This window comes from Rhipicephalus microplus, unplaced genomic scaffold (assembly GCF_043290135.1).
Source record: "Rhipicephalus microplus isolate Deutch F79 unplaced genomic scaffold, USDA_Rmic scaffold_41, whole genome shotgun sequence".
In the NCBI taxonomy this organism is placed as follows: Eukaryota; Metazoa; Arthropoda; class Arachnida; order Ixodida; family Ixodidae; genus Rhipicephalus; species Rhipicephalus microplus.
In genome coordinates this window covers 582,467-598,659 of record NW_027464614.1, presented here as the reverse complement: position 1 = coordinate 598,659, position 16,193 = coordinate 582,467, and positions in this window count along the sequence as shown.

Genomic DNA, 16,193 nt, shown 5'->3' with positions numbered 1-16,193 from the left:
CTACTTCAGCTATATAATGATTGCTGGCTAGAGGGCACTGTCCCCTTAAGTTGGAAAACTAGTCGTCTAGTACCATTACTAAAACCTGGCAAATCACCATTTGAACTCTCCTCCTATCGCCCGATCGCATTGGCGAGTTGCGTGGGTAAAGTGATGGAGAGAATGATTCTCGGCCGACTCGAGTGGTACTTGGAGTATCATGAGATCTACCCAAATGCCATGGCTGGCTTTCGACGGGGTCGATCATCGATCGATAGCGTCATCGACCTAATCACGTACGTTGAACACGAGAAAGGCCATAAGCGTCTTTGCGCCTCTCTGTTCCTTGACGTCAAAGGAGCCTATGATAACGTTACACATGAAGCTGTTCTTACCGCACTAGAAGAGATTGGAGTGGGTGGCCGAATTTTTAAGTGGATACGCAGTTATCTCCAAATGTGATCCTATTTTGTGAGTACAGAGACCGGGAACACGTCTACACATTTCAGTTGTCGTGGCGTCCCTCAGGGGGGTGTACTGAGCCCCGTGCTATTCAATATAACACTAATCGCTCTCCATACGCACCTACCAAACAATATTTATCTATCAACATACGCTAATGACATCTGCATCTGGACATCTGCGGTAACTCGCCTGCAGTTACGAGCGAGAATACAGAGAGCCACTACTGCAAGTGCTTTGTATCTACGCAATCAAGGCCTGGAAATTTTTCCGGAAAGTGCGCTCTTCTGGCATTTACGCGTAAACCCATGTCGAATTACAGAGTGCCAATTAACGGTAAAAATATACCATATCGTTGATCTCAAAAATTTTTGGGTGTCATAGTCGACAGAGACATATCATGGAGCCCTCATGTGTCGTATTTGAAAAAGCGATTGACAGGCATATGCCATCTTTTCAAGTTTCTCGCTGGAAAAACTTGGGGAATGCAGCCTAATGCTATGTTACGACTGCACAGGGTGCTTTTCTTTGGCTTTTTACGATACAGTCTGCCTGCATTATCAAACGCCAGCAAAACAAGTTGACGCATGATACAAAGCGTTCGGGCACAGGCGCTTCGAATATGTCTAGGTCTGCCTCAGGGTGCCTCAACAATGGCGACTATAGCTATAGCCAAAGACCACCTCGTGCAGACCCATATTGAAATTGAAGCTTTGAGGACACACATAAGGCATGTGGGCCGGACTCCCCATCACCACCTAGCCTCTCTACCAGTGAATGGACCTCATACTTCCTTTTGTCGAACAATAACTACACATGGTGACTCCCTACCAACTGGTTTTACGCCCACGGCGAGACCCTCAATTCCTCCATGGTGCCTCAAACAGCCAGCCATCAACCGGACAATACCAGGCATCCAGAAAAAACGACATTTATGAATACCAGCCCTCAAGCAGCTCGCTTTACTTCTGCTGTACGAGAAGTACCAAGACTGCACCCACGTCTACTCCGACGGCTCCGTCCTGCCAAACAGCTCAACTGCGGCGGTCGTTATTCCAACTCACGCCACAACCATCAAATTCAGGACAGCTCATGCAACCACAACAATGGCAGCAGAGCTTGCAGCGCTTCGTGCAGCGCTGCGTTTCATTAACGACCAAAGCAGGCAACCAAAAGCAGGCAACGACTGCAAGGCGGCACTGCAGTCACTTCTGTCAAATCTATGCCGTGGTCCACACGAGCAGTTGGTATTTGAAACAGCAGATATGCTACACCATATAACAGAGAAAGGGCACCACGTTATATTTCAGTGGTTGCGAAGCCACTGTAGAATTAACGGTAACGAACGAGCTGATCAAGCTGCCCGTTCAGCCCATACAGAAGACAACGACCAGTCAATACCTCTCTCAAGGACGGACGCTGCTAGGAGGCTCCGCATGCTTGCTCGCCTACGCTCCATGGCTCTTTGGAGTGAGCCTCTCTTTACGCATGCAAGATTACGATCCCTTGGCCCAACGTTAAGCATGCAGTTTCCAACAAAAATTCGACGAGGCGACGCTACTGTTCTGTGCAGACTATGGTTGGGAGTCGCGTTTACCTGTGCTTATGCGTTCCGCATAGGTATGGCCGACACCGCCGACTGTGCACACTGCGGAGATGAAGAAACAATTCGACATATCCTGTGTGACTGCCCGAAATACAACCTGGAAAGACAACACCTTTCTAATAAACTAAACAGGTTAGATGACCAGCCGCTGTCAGAAGAAAGTATACTGCGCCATCGTCATGACTCATTGTCACAGAAGAAAGCCGTGCAAGCGCTACTGGGCTTCTTACGAACTACTGGCCTGTCGGAACGCCTCTGAGTGGACTGATTTTGTGTGTGCGTGTGTGTCGGTGTTTTTCTTTTATTTATTTTTTAACTCTCCCTTTCTCTATCAACCCCCTATTCCCCAACCCAACTGTAGGGTAGCATACCGGATACTAGCATCCGGTTAACCTCCCTGCCTTCCTTTTTTCTCGTTTCTCTCTCTCTCTCTTGAGCTGCAACGCCGACAAAACATTGTCTGAGCTGAACTGCGCAACAAGCCTAATTTATTGGCATATTTGGAAACGTTCAAAAAGACCCAATGGTGTAGCAGCTACACTACAGAGCTCTCATTACCCGATCATCGCTCACATAAAGTGATTCGAGAAGTCTTGAGGGTGCTTCACTTTCTGTGGCCGGTTTTATTCACGTATATAAACATTTGTGAGCAGAATTCTAAAGTTAATTCTTGCACCATGTTGTTGTTTTATGTCACAGAACCGGCACTACTATGTTCACTTAAATTCACTCTCAATAGAAAGCCAAGTACGCCATTCATAAATCCTTAGCTGTTCGCAGATAACGATGCCTGAATACATTAGGTACTCCAATTTGTTGGCAACAGCCCGCCTTGCCAGCAAACTTACTGTCACAGTCGTTCGCAAATAATGCCAAGAACGAGTACTCAGCTTTGCTTGGCAAAAAGTTGATGATCACTCTGTCTGCTGTTCTGGTACTGAATAAACAATTTGAAATGAAACCCCCCTTCTCTTGAAAGCAGCACAGCGCCAAGATTCCTAGCAGTATAACTGTTCAATGTTGCCTACATATTCCAGGCGAATGAATAAAACCCTCGAAAGATGTGCCCGGAACTCGTGTAGTGCATTTTTGTGAACAGCAAAGCGGCACTGCGGACGATCATGAAAAAAATACACATGTGTATGAGTGGGTTCCTTCGTTGCGTGATCGATTTTCATAACATTAATTTTTACGTGACAGTGTTAAAGAACTCTTTCAGGGGAAATCCCACTGTCAGTGGCGCTGTCATTGGTTGTGAGAGAAAAACAAATTTTGAGTCGCAACTGAATAGTCAGAAAATATTCAAATCAAAGAAATAATCAAAGGTTCAACCCGAGTAAGCATTGAGCTCAGGCCGGCTGCTTCGCTCAAAAGGGCTGCATTATTATTCTTATGTTACAGACATACATACACATGCATATGTGCCACACATCAGCCACAAGCATGTGTAGCACACGTTGCAACACTTTGTGCACTTTAGCTGTTTCAGGGCATCTAAAATGCGAAGTATCGCACCATGACTCCCTTTGTGCTCCAGTGATTTTGTGAGTTGCTTAACGTTTATGACACAAACTGCGCGTAAACCAACCCTGCTTAGTGTTGAGTGTTTTGTATATTCATACGTAACCTGCATGTGCTTGCAACATCTGCAAGCATGAGGGATTCATATAGGACGCTATTTCCTTGAATAGGCAGAAAATGAATTCCGTAAGCGTCGCTTGGTAGCTTTTTGCAGGACATCTCAACAAAACATAACGACGCGACAATCAATAAAACATGTTTTGTTCTTTCGCAATCAATCCAAACATGGTTTGATGCCTTGATAACTCAAAAATCAGTTTACTCCCCCAGGCACGAACCTTCGTCCTTAATCAAGTTTAGCTTTCACAGGTAGTGTGTCCGTGTGAAGTTTAAAGAAAAATGTTCTAGCCCCAGATGGAACTAACACATTTCAACGCGTATCAGGACATCACTTCGTGATTCCTTCACATAAATGGTTCCGACGATCGGGCGGAAAAAGTTGTGTGCAGCAGGTCTTGCAATAGGCACTTCCTGCGCAAGCACGTTGTTTCGAAGCCACACACACACACACACACACACACACACACACACACACACACACACACACACACACACACACACACACACACACACGCACACACACACACAAACACACACACATAAATATATATATATATATATGTGTGTGTGTGTGTGTGTGTGTGTGTGTAATACTGCGTGGCAGAAGTATAAAATTGCGCCAGAGGTCAATACTTTTGAACTACGCAACAAATAGGTACATTTTTACAGGCGCGTCGATTCGAAAGAGTTCGAACATACGGTCGCTTGTCGCTTTACGAATTGTGTAGCGAACCCTATGACTAATTAGCAAAAGGCATAATTATGATGTAGTAGCAAGATTGCAGTATACAATCTAGGATTCATTTGTTTCTTTACAACATGGTTGATGCATGCAAGGAGAGTTGTAGCGAGAATGCCTATTGAGAAGAAGATGCAAACGATACCCGATAACGCTATCGCAGTCTACCCTTGAAGGTGAAGTCCAAGCGCCCTTGAAGTTTTCCTTTGCCTTTCCGTTCTAAAGGCACGAATGAGGAACTCTTTCGGTCTTCTGAAGTACGTGAAATACAAGTCTTCTCCTGACGGTAGCATTAACAGACTGTGCCTGTGCGCCCGTGAGAACCTATTCACCTGGTTTCTGCGAAGTAAAGTCAACTCATCCGCTTGTAATTCATAACTTGTAGGGTGTTCTTTGGCGAACTGCGCGTAAAAGCGATGCACACATTCTACGTAACCTCAAACTGTCAAGTCAGATGTCAATGGAGAGGCAATGAATATTTGCCCAAATGCCCCGCCGCGGTGGTCTAGTGGCTAAGGTACTCGGCTGCTGACCCGCAGGGCGCGGGTTCGAATCCCGGCTGCGGCGGCTGCATTTCCGATGGAGGCGGAAATGTTGTAGGCCCGTGTGCTCAGATTTGGGTGCACGTTAAAGAACCCCAGGTGGTCTAAATTTCCGGAGCCCTCCACTACGGCGTCTCTCATAATCATGTAGTGGTTTTGAGACGTTAAACCCCACATATCAATCAATCAATCAATCAATATTTGCCCAAATAGTCAATCCTTATATACGCGCAGAAATCGGAAAGTTCCTAACAGTCGACAAGTATAACTTAGTAGTCAACTTTTAAACCATAAATTTTCAGCATTCTTTATCAGCTATATTTTTTTATTCTTCTTGAAAGCATCCCCCTGTGCAAGGTGATTCGTGGTATAAATGGAGCTGCATAGGTACAGGACTGCCGCCATCGCTAGGGGCCAATCGATACAAATGCACATTATATTACATGCCTTGAGAGCTCACATCATTATCACTCGAGTTGATTGCCGCCACGTTGTAAGACTTGGTTCAGAAATGCCGTAAGCATCAAACTACGCAAATACCTCAAGCTATTTTACCAACTTTCCATCACGCTTCAGCCCGCATCAACATCAGTTCCCCCTTGTTTTATTCATCCTATAGTGCACCTAAGCGTACCAGAAATCAGGAAAATCCCTGAGCTATCATCACATCTCTGGACACACCTATATCTGCTTCTACTGCCGCACGTGGCTTATGCACTGGCGAAGTGCACCGGCCGCGTAAATATTTGCACAGATGACTCAAGGACTACCCTGTGTTTACCCATAGCAGGGATAGTCTCGTCCAGTCGTTTAACCTTTGTTTTAAGGGCTGTGAAACTTTTAGCTTTTGCGCTGCACTTTTGATCAATCTCGAATGATCACAATAATAAATTTTCAGTGACTCCAAGGCAGCCCTGCATTATCTGATATCAGCTCTGACGGAAATAGCTGGTATTTGAAATGAAAAATTGGCCCAGTATCTGCATGTTACACTGCAAGTACCGTCGAAAGACGATAGGTAGTCTGGCATCTAGAGGGACTGAGCGAAACGTTTATTTGATGTTCTGCACAAGAAAATCGGTGAATGGTGTACTGAAGGCGCTGCGCTAAAGTGCCTCGAGCGTTCAGCGAAAGCGAACGAGCGCATCAAGACACGTTACACGTGAGACATGAGCGCTATCTGGATGTTATCTTGGAGAACGAAGCGCGTGTGCCCTGTGTGCCCGTCTCGGAGGTGATAAGGTGTAGATCGCAAGGCGACGGTTAGGTGCCACCACCGTGTCGTCTTAGCAAAGCGTAGGAAACACTTGACTTTTCGTGCAAACATTGCTTTGTCAGCGCAACGTGATAAATGCTACGGTCCATATAATTGCCTATGTATGCCTTTTCTAGTAAGCGACACACATACAGAATATTGACGTGTTGTTATGGTGCCTCATATATGTGCAATAATTGCTTTTTAATTGACAATTGTACAAGTACGAAGGCTGAATCTTGAGCAATATTGGTGGTCGCTGCGTATGGGGTCGGCCATTTGGAGTATCGTTTGGCCACTTTGGTGCCATTTAGGGTACCATCAAGGGCGCACAAACAGAAAAAATGTACAGACAGACAGACAGACAGATCAAAATTTTTGCATTGAAGGTCGCCAAGAAAGACTATCGTCTTTATAACTCAGATTAATGTGTCGTTTAGGAAAAGCAAGCCCGATACATGCGGTGGCTCTCAAGTCACGGTGACGTGACAGGCAAAGAACATGCCGAGAATGTCACTCGGTTAGCTTTTCACGGCGACATGGAACAACTATACCTCTTTCAAGGTCTGATGGGGCTGTCAGTCTTCAATGATCGTACAGGACATTACACACAACACACTGAACAGACCAAGTAGGCAAAAATATCAGCCTCACCAGGTAAGCAGGTCACTACGGTTTCATATAACAACGAACTCTACCGCAGAGAGGTGACTCTGACATAGCGACTAGGTCTATAGGAGTGGCTTTAACAGTCATCTTTGTTTCCTTTAGGAATGGCTGACAACACTGCTTATGACATCTGCAGTACTTAGGAGACCCTTTGCGGCATATATTCTGCATCTGACCTTACTATGCTGCTAAGAAGCGATCACCCACAATTGATCTCAGTCGCCTTGACCCCAGGCCGAACTGCTAACTGTCCTCAAAGCTTATACTGAAAAGTAATCGAGAATCAAAATGATGGTATTGTTAAATTTTCTAAGGGCTACGGACTTGCATGAGTGGCTGTAAAACGATAATGTATGCCCCATATGACACATGATGCCTGGGTGTGTGTGCGTGCTCACCTGTTTATCTTCCCCTTTTTGTTGACTCTTTAAATATTTCCCACATTATCCCCCGTCCAAGTTACCATACCAAGCAGTAATGCTAAACTAGTTCACAATGCTATTTTTGCTCTCTTTTCTGTTTTACTTCTTTCGTTCGAACATGCCAAGTGTATTATCACTCCAAGAGGACTTTTATTTCATATTTAAGGAGTATCGTCCGCACCGAGCTTTGGCTGTGTCAGGCTGTTATGAGTGTAAATAATTTCACATATGATATGTGGCAATCACCACGACAGCGCTGAAATTAACATTTCAACAAATCACCGCATATCGCGAGGTGAATCATGATGAGTGGGCGAAGCCCTGGTGATCATTCGGGTAACCTAGAACCTCCGTACATGGCCCGATTGAGCACGCAATTGCGTGCAAACACGTGTGCACAATATAGGTTCACTGCTTCGGGATTGTCTTGACAGATTTCACGTTGTGCTGCTGGCTCGCGCTTCCTCACCACCTCCAGGTTTGCTGGACGGTGCCGACGTTTCACTTGGGCTTCCCGAGTTTTCGTTGTATCCGCAGCTTCTTGTCGGCGTTTACGGTGCTCTTCTGCTTTTTTACCCCTCAGATCTAGTTTCTCATTTGTTTGCATTGCAATTCTCACTCGCAATGCAAACGCAGATGCAAATGCAACGTCAAGCCGTTTATACCGCGTCATATTATACCGTAGAGATACTGTGGTGCCTAAAGCGGCGATAGTAAAAGAGCATCAGAGAAACCTCGAGTGATACGGGCGATGGGCAAGAGAACTAGGCACAGCTGTGGCACATCAGCAGTGCGCTGTGAGGAAGTACTAGCTTAGACGGTGGAGTGAGGGGGGGGGGGAGTAGCGTCGACCATAAACTGCTTCGGATCTAACAGCGAAGCATTCACTATAAGAAAAGATGCAGGCGAAGACAGCATTGAACTGCATATGCAATCTTGACGCAGATATTGTTGTCTGCGGCGACTTAGCAACTTCCCCTGAGGGAAGTAGCCTTATCGAGTGCGCTCACTTTGTCAATATTAATGGCAATAAAATGCCACCGAACACGCCCTTTCTTCAATTGCAGTGATTGGGAACAAACACAAGATTACCAATATACGCTAGCTGATTTGATATTGTTATACACATGCGAAATATTCACTTATGACAGCAATAATCCAAAATAATTCACATGACGAGTTTACCGTCACAAAAGCATATATGATTATGAGAGACACCATAGTGGAGAGATCCGAAAATTTTGACCACCTGCCGTTTTTTAACGCGTACCCAAATCTGAGCACACGGGCAAACAGCATTTTCGCCTCCATCGAAAATGCAGCCGCCACACCTGGCCTTCGATCCCGTGATCTGCGGGTCAGCAGCTGAGTACATTAGCCACTAGACCCCCGCGGTAGGGTCTACTTATGACAGTAAAATCTGGTAGTGAATTTCTCAAACATGCCCTACGACCATCTTCGACCGTGCTATATTTATGGCAATTCGGTTTCGAGTCCCCAACCATACATTGTAATCACCACACTGGAAGTTTTCTTTTTATTTATTGTTGAAATATATATTTTTTCGGCTCCGTAGGAACATTTTTACCTGGCGCGGAGACAATACCTTTCATCACACAGACAATAAGGCAGACATCAGGATCTGACACCCATAGAACTTCAGGTGGGGACGTACTCTAATCTCACGCGATTGTGCAATATATATTCTGAAATGCGTTCAACTAATACATGCACCTTACGCGCGAATATAGCTAACTTCAAAGAAATTAAGAAAAAAAGAGGATGACCTTTTTTAGGTCTGGTGGTTCATGCCGCCGATTTCCCACGGCGTGGGTGCCCTCTAAAGCTTTCACCAGGCCGTAAGTGCGCATGTAACTATTTATTCAGTAGGTACCTGGCAGCAGCACTTCTCTGCCTTCCCCCCCCCCATTAGCAGCGGTGGATGCGTAACTATTTCACCAAGGGTATGATTGCTTAAGATACACCAAGGGGCTTTCGGAGAAACTTATGGGGCTATTTTTCGGATTGAGTACCTAGAAACAACCGAATGCCAGATCGGTGTACTTCTTACCCATCGGGAAAAACCGTTGGTTCGCTGTCGGCAAGGGAATCGAGCCCGGCACCCGAAGTTAGCTGTATCCGCGCATAAGGTACATGCAATAAAGAAAGACGACCTGAATTTTAGTTTTTTTTACATACATGTACCATATGCGTAGAAATTGCTAACTTTAAACAAGCGCTTTCTTTTTCATTCAAAGCTTTATGCATGGATATAGCTAACTTCAACCACTGTTGTGGCGGTGCCTTGCGTTACGCTGTGATGAAGTCATCACGCCGTTGTAATAGGAGGTTGCTATTACCAGCTTCGGACTGGAACAGCAAATATAGGCAGTCCAACGGGCCCGTGAAGGAACAAAGAGACTTGGTCTTTTGTTCCGATTAGGGAGTGACCCGTAACGTGATAAAGGGCTTTTTGAAGAACCCGATAAAGTTTTTTTTATCCGTCTGTAGGAATGCCATCTAAATACCAGTACGTGGAAAAATTCTTGTTTTCATCACTTTCCTTGTGTGAATACTCTTCAGCACACCGCTCCTCAACAATATCACAAGGCCCGTTGCGCCCTGTCGTTATCTCCGACACCTCCCCTCACATGTCTGCCGAGTCACCAGTACCTTTTTCTCTTCAGGCCATTCATCGTACGCAGACAAGAGAAATCCTAGTGATAAAGCGGCAAAAGCAAAAAGCGCTACGCAATTGTTATCGAAAGAGCGGTATTGTGAATAAGCGAGATGTAAAAAAACAAAAAAAGGTTGTGTAACACCACACGATCAAACACGAGAGCGAGATAAGGTAACTCCTCCTAGACATGTACCCGTATACGTGCAGTAATACACTTAGTCGGGTATTTTTCACCGCAGAGCGGAGTGACAGTGGCGCAGCCTTGCATACCATTTGCTTTTCGTGCTAAATACACCCGAGAAGTTCGGATGGCGCCACCTAGCAGGAGGCCTGGATGACGTCTTGGGAAGCACTCTTCGACGCCTGCCGTGGCGCTCCTTCGTGACAGTCGCTCTCGCTCACTTTGTACGGCGTTGTTTGCGCTCGTTTCTTGCTTATATCAATATTCTTACGAGAGATGAAAACATCATCGATAGTGTTTCTAGTGAGACAACAAAAAACTACATTCCTTCAGTACAGTGGCCATGGGCACACGCGCTCTGGGGGAACGTTAAGGAATTCGGGATGGCCAAAATCATTCTACAGGCTGCCTCGTATGCACGTCGTGGCTTCGACACATAAGACATTGTAGTTGCCTTATTAGCTGCGTTGTTTCCCGCATGAGATGTGATTATTTCGTCTCCTAAATTAGTACTCAGCATCCGAAACATGCGTGCATCTGCGGATAGCATGTTTCTCAGTGTGCCAAATGCCACACACAGTAATAAACCTGGCAATATATCTCCAACGGTCGCGTGTAAACGATGCCTATTTCAGTGATAACCACCCACACCCTTTGTTTTTTGCCGTATTCTGCTTTCTTTTTGATATCAGAGTTGGTACGCTAACATTTTCGACAGTTCGTCGAAACAAAACACTAAACACAAAAACACTAAAACTTTGTTTACACATGCAGAAAAACATGACGTCAACATGACTGCACATCGCCTATTTTACAGATTTTTCCAGGCCTTGCACATATAGGACACTCCAACAATTTTTTTTATTCTTTTTCTTTATCGGCCGGCCATACTGGTCAGCATGATTCATCTTGTTTTTTTTTTGGCAGGACGCGAACCAGCGACTTGATCAGAGTGTGGACTCCCCTCTCAATCAAGGTGGGACACCCACGCCATAGTCTCTACTAGAGATGACTTCAGTGGAGGTTTTCTTAAACAAGACAAAATAATGCCCTGTTTAACAATGTTGGTGTGATTGCAGGGGTTCGCGACGGACGGTTTCTTTCCCTAAGTTCCATACAACCACCTCACTTATCGTACAGTCAAGTGAAACTTTACATGAAGCAACTTCAGAGACTATCCCACCACAAGTTCATGCGTCAACACTGGTGGCCTAGGACAGTCGCCAAATGAAGCCGATACACGTGAACCGACGTTTGTATGCTCTTGGCACCAAATTTTTAAAAAACAAGATTGTCACTGACGTACTTGAAAACATGCCTCATATTCCCCGCTTTTAAACGGTATTTCATTCAGAGAAACGTTATTTGCGCCGGCTGATATACTGTGCCTCTTATAAGTGATATTTACCTATCGTGCTGTGGTCGTATTTTGAGTGAACGCTGTAGTCGTTTACGGGCCCGCGCTGGGTGCGTGCCAACGTGGGCCAGTAAACAACCGTAACAAAGCCATTGGTCTACCCAATAATAAACGGCTTAGCTGCGATAATTTAAACAGCTCCCCTTCTGAAGTTCGTTGCAGCGTCGTGTCAGCAGTCATCCATGTTTTTACCTCTGAGAAAGCATTCAAGTCTGAAAAGCCACGCAGAGAACAATTATCAATAGATCCATGACAATGCACTTGATGAAATAAAATTTATAGGCCGAACAAATGGTCACCGCATGCTGTTTCAGCTTGAGGAGACAAGGCTTAATAACCATTTCCAAATATTTTCAACCAGGCTAACAACACAGGCCGCCAAAGGAAGTCATTACGTTTTCCTGATCGTGAGACTGCGAGACCATGTCTCGTATCTTAGATCACCGATTCATGGACGTAAACACCGGTGCCTACGGTTTTATGAATTGTGCTTCCAGAAACTCCTGTACTGCCAGATAGGGCTGCAGCGCCACTGACATCGATGGAATCACATGGTGAAGGAAGAGGTCGAGCGTGATCTCGTGCGGGGTGACAGCTAGCCTGGAGCGATAGATGCAGAAAAAAAAGAAAAAAATGGCAGACCCCACGTTTTGTGAGAATCGATTATATGAGAAGCACGATTGAGAAATGTTGATATGCCACTTTAAAATCAGCACAACGTTATGAGCTGGACGTAAATGATGCCGTACATGACTTCCGTGTCATGAGAACCGCGTGTGGACGAGTCATTTACCTTCGTCGTCTCTTAACGCACCTGATACCGAATTTGGTATATGTGTAGCTGTAGCTTGCGAAACGGCCAAGAGCATGCTATGAGCATAGAATATAGTTTAGTTTTAAATGTCATGCGTGTCATGATTATCATGTTTGAACGTGTCATTTACATTCATCGTCCATTCACGTCACGTAATGCCAAATTTGGTATATGGGTAACCAGTGAAACGGCCGCTAGCATGCTATCAGCGTTGAAATGATGTCTTCAGCCGTAGTGAGATTGTCAACAGCCTAGGCGTTGGATGCAATTGGGCCGATTCCTTTAGGAATGTGGCGAACTCGCTCGTATTCCGTCTTATTATTGTTCGCATGGCGACAGGGGGCCATTGGTGCAAATATATACAAATTCCAAATCCGGACAAAGGCGGTTCTCTTCCATTGAGTTGCACGCTATTGGGCTATACGAGCCGTGACGAATGCTGTGACGTTCCGAGTGACGTGGGCTGGGGTGTCACTTGACTGTTTTGTTCCGGTTTTCGGAGGAAGGCAAAGGAACGGTCGGAGAGACCGTCCGAAAGGAACCGAATGGATTGAAATGGCTGCAAGGCGGCCTCGATTATATTGAAATGTAAGTGCTTCACGAATTTTCAGCATCCGCGCACTTAGACAACATGGCGTTTCCCACTGCCACGGTTTTTGTCTCGCCTGTGCGGCCGCTGCAGCCGAGCAGAGACGACGAAGCGAGGTTAAAGATGCGTTTGAAAAGTTCACTGAAGAAGAGTTCCGACAATGTTCTCGTCTGTCCGAACGAACAGTGCGTAGCTTGTGCGACGAACTTGTCCCTGTCATCGGATGCCAGTGAGCCAATGACCTTTCCACAGAGAGGAAAGTGTGTGCGCTGCGATCTTTCACCCCCAGTTGCTTCTAGAAGAGCGTTGGTCGCGTGGAGCACATCGGCAAGTCGTCTCAGCCGGCCGTGAGCAACGCTATCCACGAGGTGACGCAGGCTATCGTCACCGTGGCTGCTAGAAAAAAGCTGGCGGACTTCCCACTGACAACAGCTGCTAAGGATGAGGCAAAGGCGGAGTTTGTGCTACGCGGTTGCATCCCAGACGTGCTGGCATGCGTCGATGGCACCTTGGTCACCATTCGCAAGCCAGAGGAATTCAGACTAACCGACACGGCGAGCTTCATGTCCAGAAAGGGCTATTATGCCCTGAACGTCATGATCGTAAGTACCGTGAGCATCCTTTCTTACTCGTCCATCGGAGCAATTGTTAAAATGTGGCGCTAAAGCTGGGAAAAGTAATAATGCAACAAATAAAAAAGAACCTTCAGGGAACTGTGTGAGAGCTAGTTGTTGGCTCGCAACGCCTTGGTAATATTAAGTGGCAAGTGTTTTGTGTGTGAGCCAGTTGCCGTTTTTTTACTGGCGTGCATGCACAATTGAGCTGTGCATTTTAGAGGTAATCGGTAATATGGGCAGCAGACGTAGCAAAAATATATACACGACAGGGAAGTATTTTCACCACGAAAGTGCTTACAATCACAATTGCATGAGCTGGCTTTGGCATTTACGAGTGTTCTTTCTCAAGAGCAACGCGTAGGTTTTCACCTATTGATTATTCAGTGGAAGTCGTAGCCATATGTACAGCAGAGGAGGGGTCGTTGCCTCCCCCCTCCTGAGTGTGCTACACCCTGTGTTTTCTTCTAAGTGAAGTTTTTTGTACCAATGACTGTACTAGTAAGCATTGTTTGCTGCATATGCGTAGAAAAAAAGATATTTATTCTGAGTATAAATGCAGTACTATTTTATATCGCTCCTCATCGCAGGTGTGCAACGCATGGCGGCACATCCTTGTCATAGACCCGTGATTCCCAGATTCATGCCACGGCTCCTGGGTGTGAAAACAAAGCCCATTGCGTGCACGCCTAGCTGCACATCTGCAGCCTGGCGAATATCTGCTTTGAAAGTATTAATGTGTACTAACTGGGGCAGAGCACTCAGCTTTTATGTTTCTATTGCAGGAGACGCAGGGTATCTCCACGAGTCATGGCTCCTAATTCCAGTCCTTGGCAGTCAACCATGCAACACTTCCGAAGGTCGATACAACAAGGAACACGCATCCATGCGTAATGTTGTGGAAAGATGTATCGCAGTGTTGAAGAGCAAGTGCCGCTGCTTGCAGCACTTTCGAACGATGCTCTACAACTACGATCGGGCAGCGCAAATCATCTATGCTTGTGTTGCTCTCCACAACATTACGTTGCATGCAGGCAACAGGACCTTGGACGAGTATGTTGTGGACATGCCACCAGCTGAGGATGACGATGGGAGCCAAGGGAGAGCCATATGCTCACACCATGCAACGTGCTGCTAGGAGACGGAGGCAGCGCAGCACTGTCTTGGGTCTTTTTTTAAGTACACAAGAACGGTGAGTCTTCATGTTTTCATATGAGACGCATAATTTATTTATACTGATTCTAGTGCATCTAGACATGACAGGGTTGGGTTTGCCACTTTTGAATACACAAAGTACTTATTCGTAATTCAATATTAAGCTAGGTGGCAATGTGAAAATGCTGCATTTTCTTTAAATGGCACATGGAATATGCAACAGAAACACCCTTTTCCGTAGCAGTGATCACAGTCATAACAAACTAGATTGGAGCAAGCATATATCAGCGGCACTTTGTGCTGATTGTTGCCATCACAAAATTGTGCGAACAATGCTGCAACATCGAACAATTTCTTTTATCAGAACACATAGAAGTTGCGATTCCATTAGTAACATGTCGCATGAACAGATGATGCATAAGTTCGTATCTTCTCATAGTGACTGGCTACAAGCGTTCAATTTTGCACGCCAGGCTTGACGAGCAATTGTGCTCGTCAAGTTTGACTTGTATTTTGTTCATATTTCTAAACATTGTATGAATGCTGAAATAACATATGATTTAAATTCTTGACTGTAGTCATGCTGCAATGCTAAAAAATACGCAAATCAAGACAGCAAACGACAGACCAGTTGTTTTGATAACAAAGAGCATAAATAATTCGCTAAACAGTCTTGCGGCTCCCAAACCATACCACGTTCAAAATTTCGTCCCGCAACGAGTCGTTTACAATGAAAACTAGATGAAATCAATCGCTGGCATGTTGCTGTGATGATTACCTTTTTCATATGTGAAACTGTGCGACATGGCCATTTACTAACTTAGTGCTCTCAAAAAAAGACTCAGAATGTAGCTGTTGTACCTTAGCCTCATTGTGCTGAAATGAAAATATCACAGTGAACTGCAAAACAGTGTGATGCAAAAAAATATCACATTACTACACAATGTGGTAATGCTGCATAAAAAGCGCAGTGAGCTAGACAACACAGAGGGGCAATACAAATATAAAAGAAACATTAACAAAAAATGTCATCTAAACACTCGTGGTGTCGGTGTGAATGACTAGACACCTTTGAAATGTGGGGAAAAATACTGCTACTGGAGCAGCTGAAACATACATAAAGAAATACATATGTCAAACATAAGAAATGCTGCACTCCTTGTACAGAGTAAATGCTAACCTAAATCTAGTAATATGTACTGAATGCGCACAAAAAACGTAATAAATAGAACAAGAACCGCAGCACGTAAACATTTTAAAAACAATAAGCAAATTATGAATGATAAAACGTTGAAAACATGGTGAAAAACAAACTAAACTATGTATATGTCTTCCGAAGCGTATAAAATTGAACATGAACAGCACCACCTAAACAAATTGAAACCGACAAATCATTAATGAATTATGACAAGAAAAAACATTGAACAC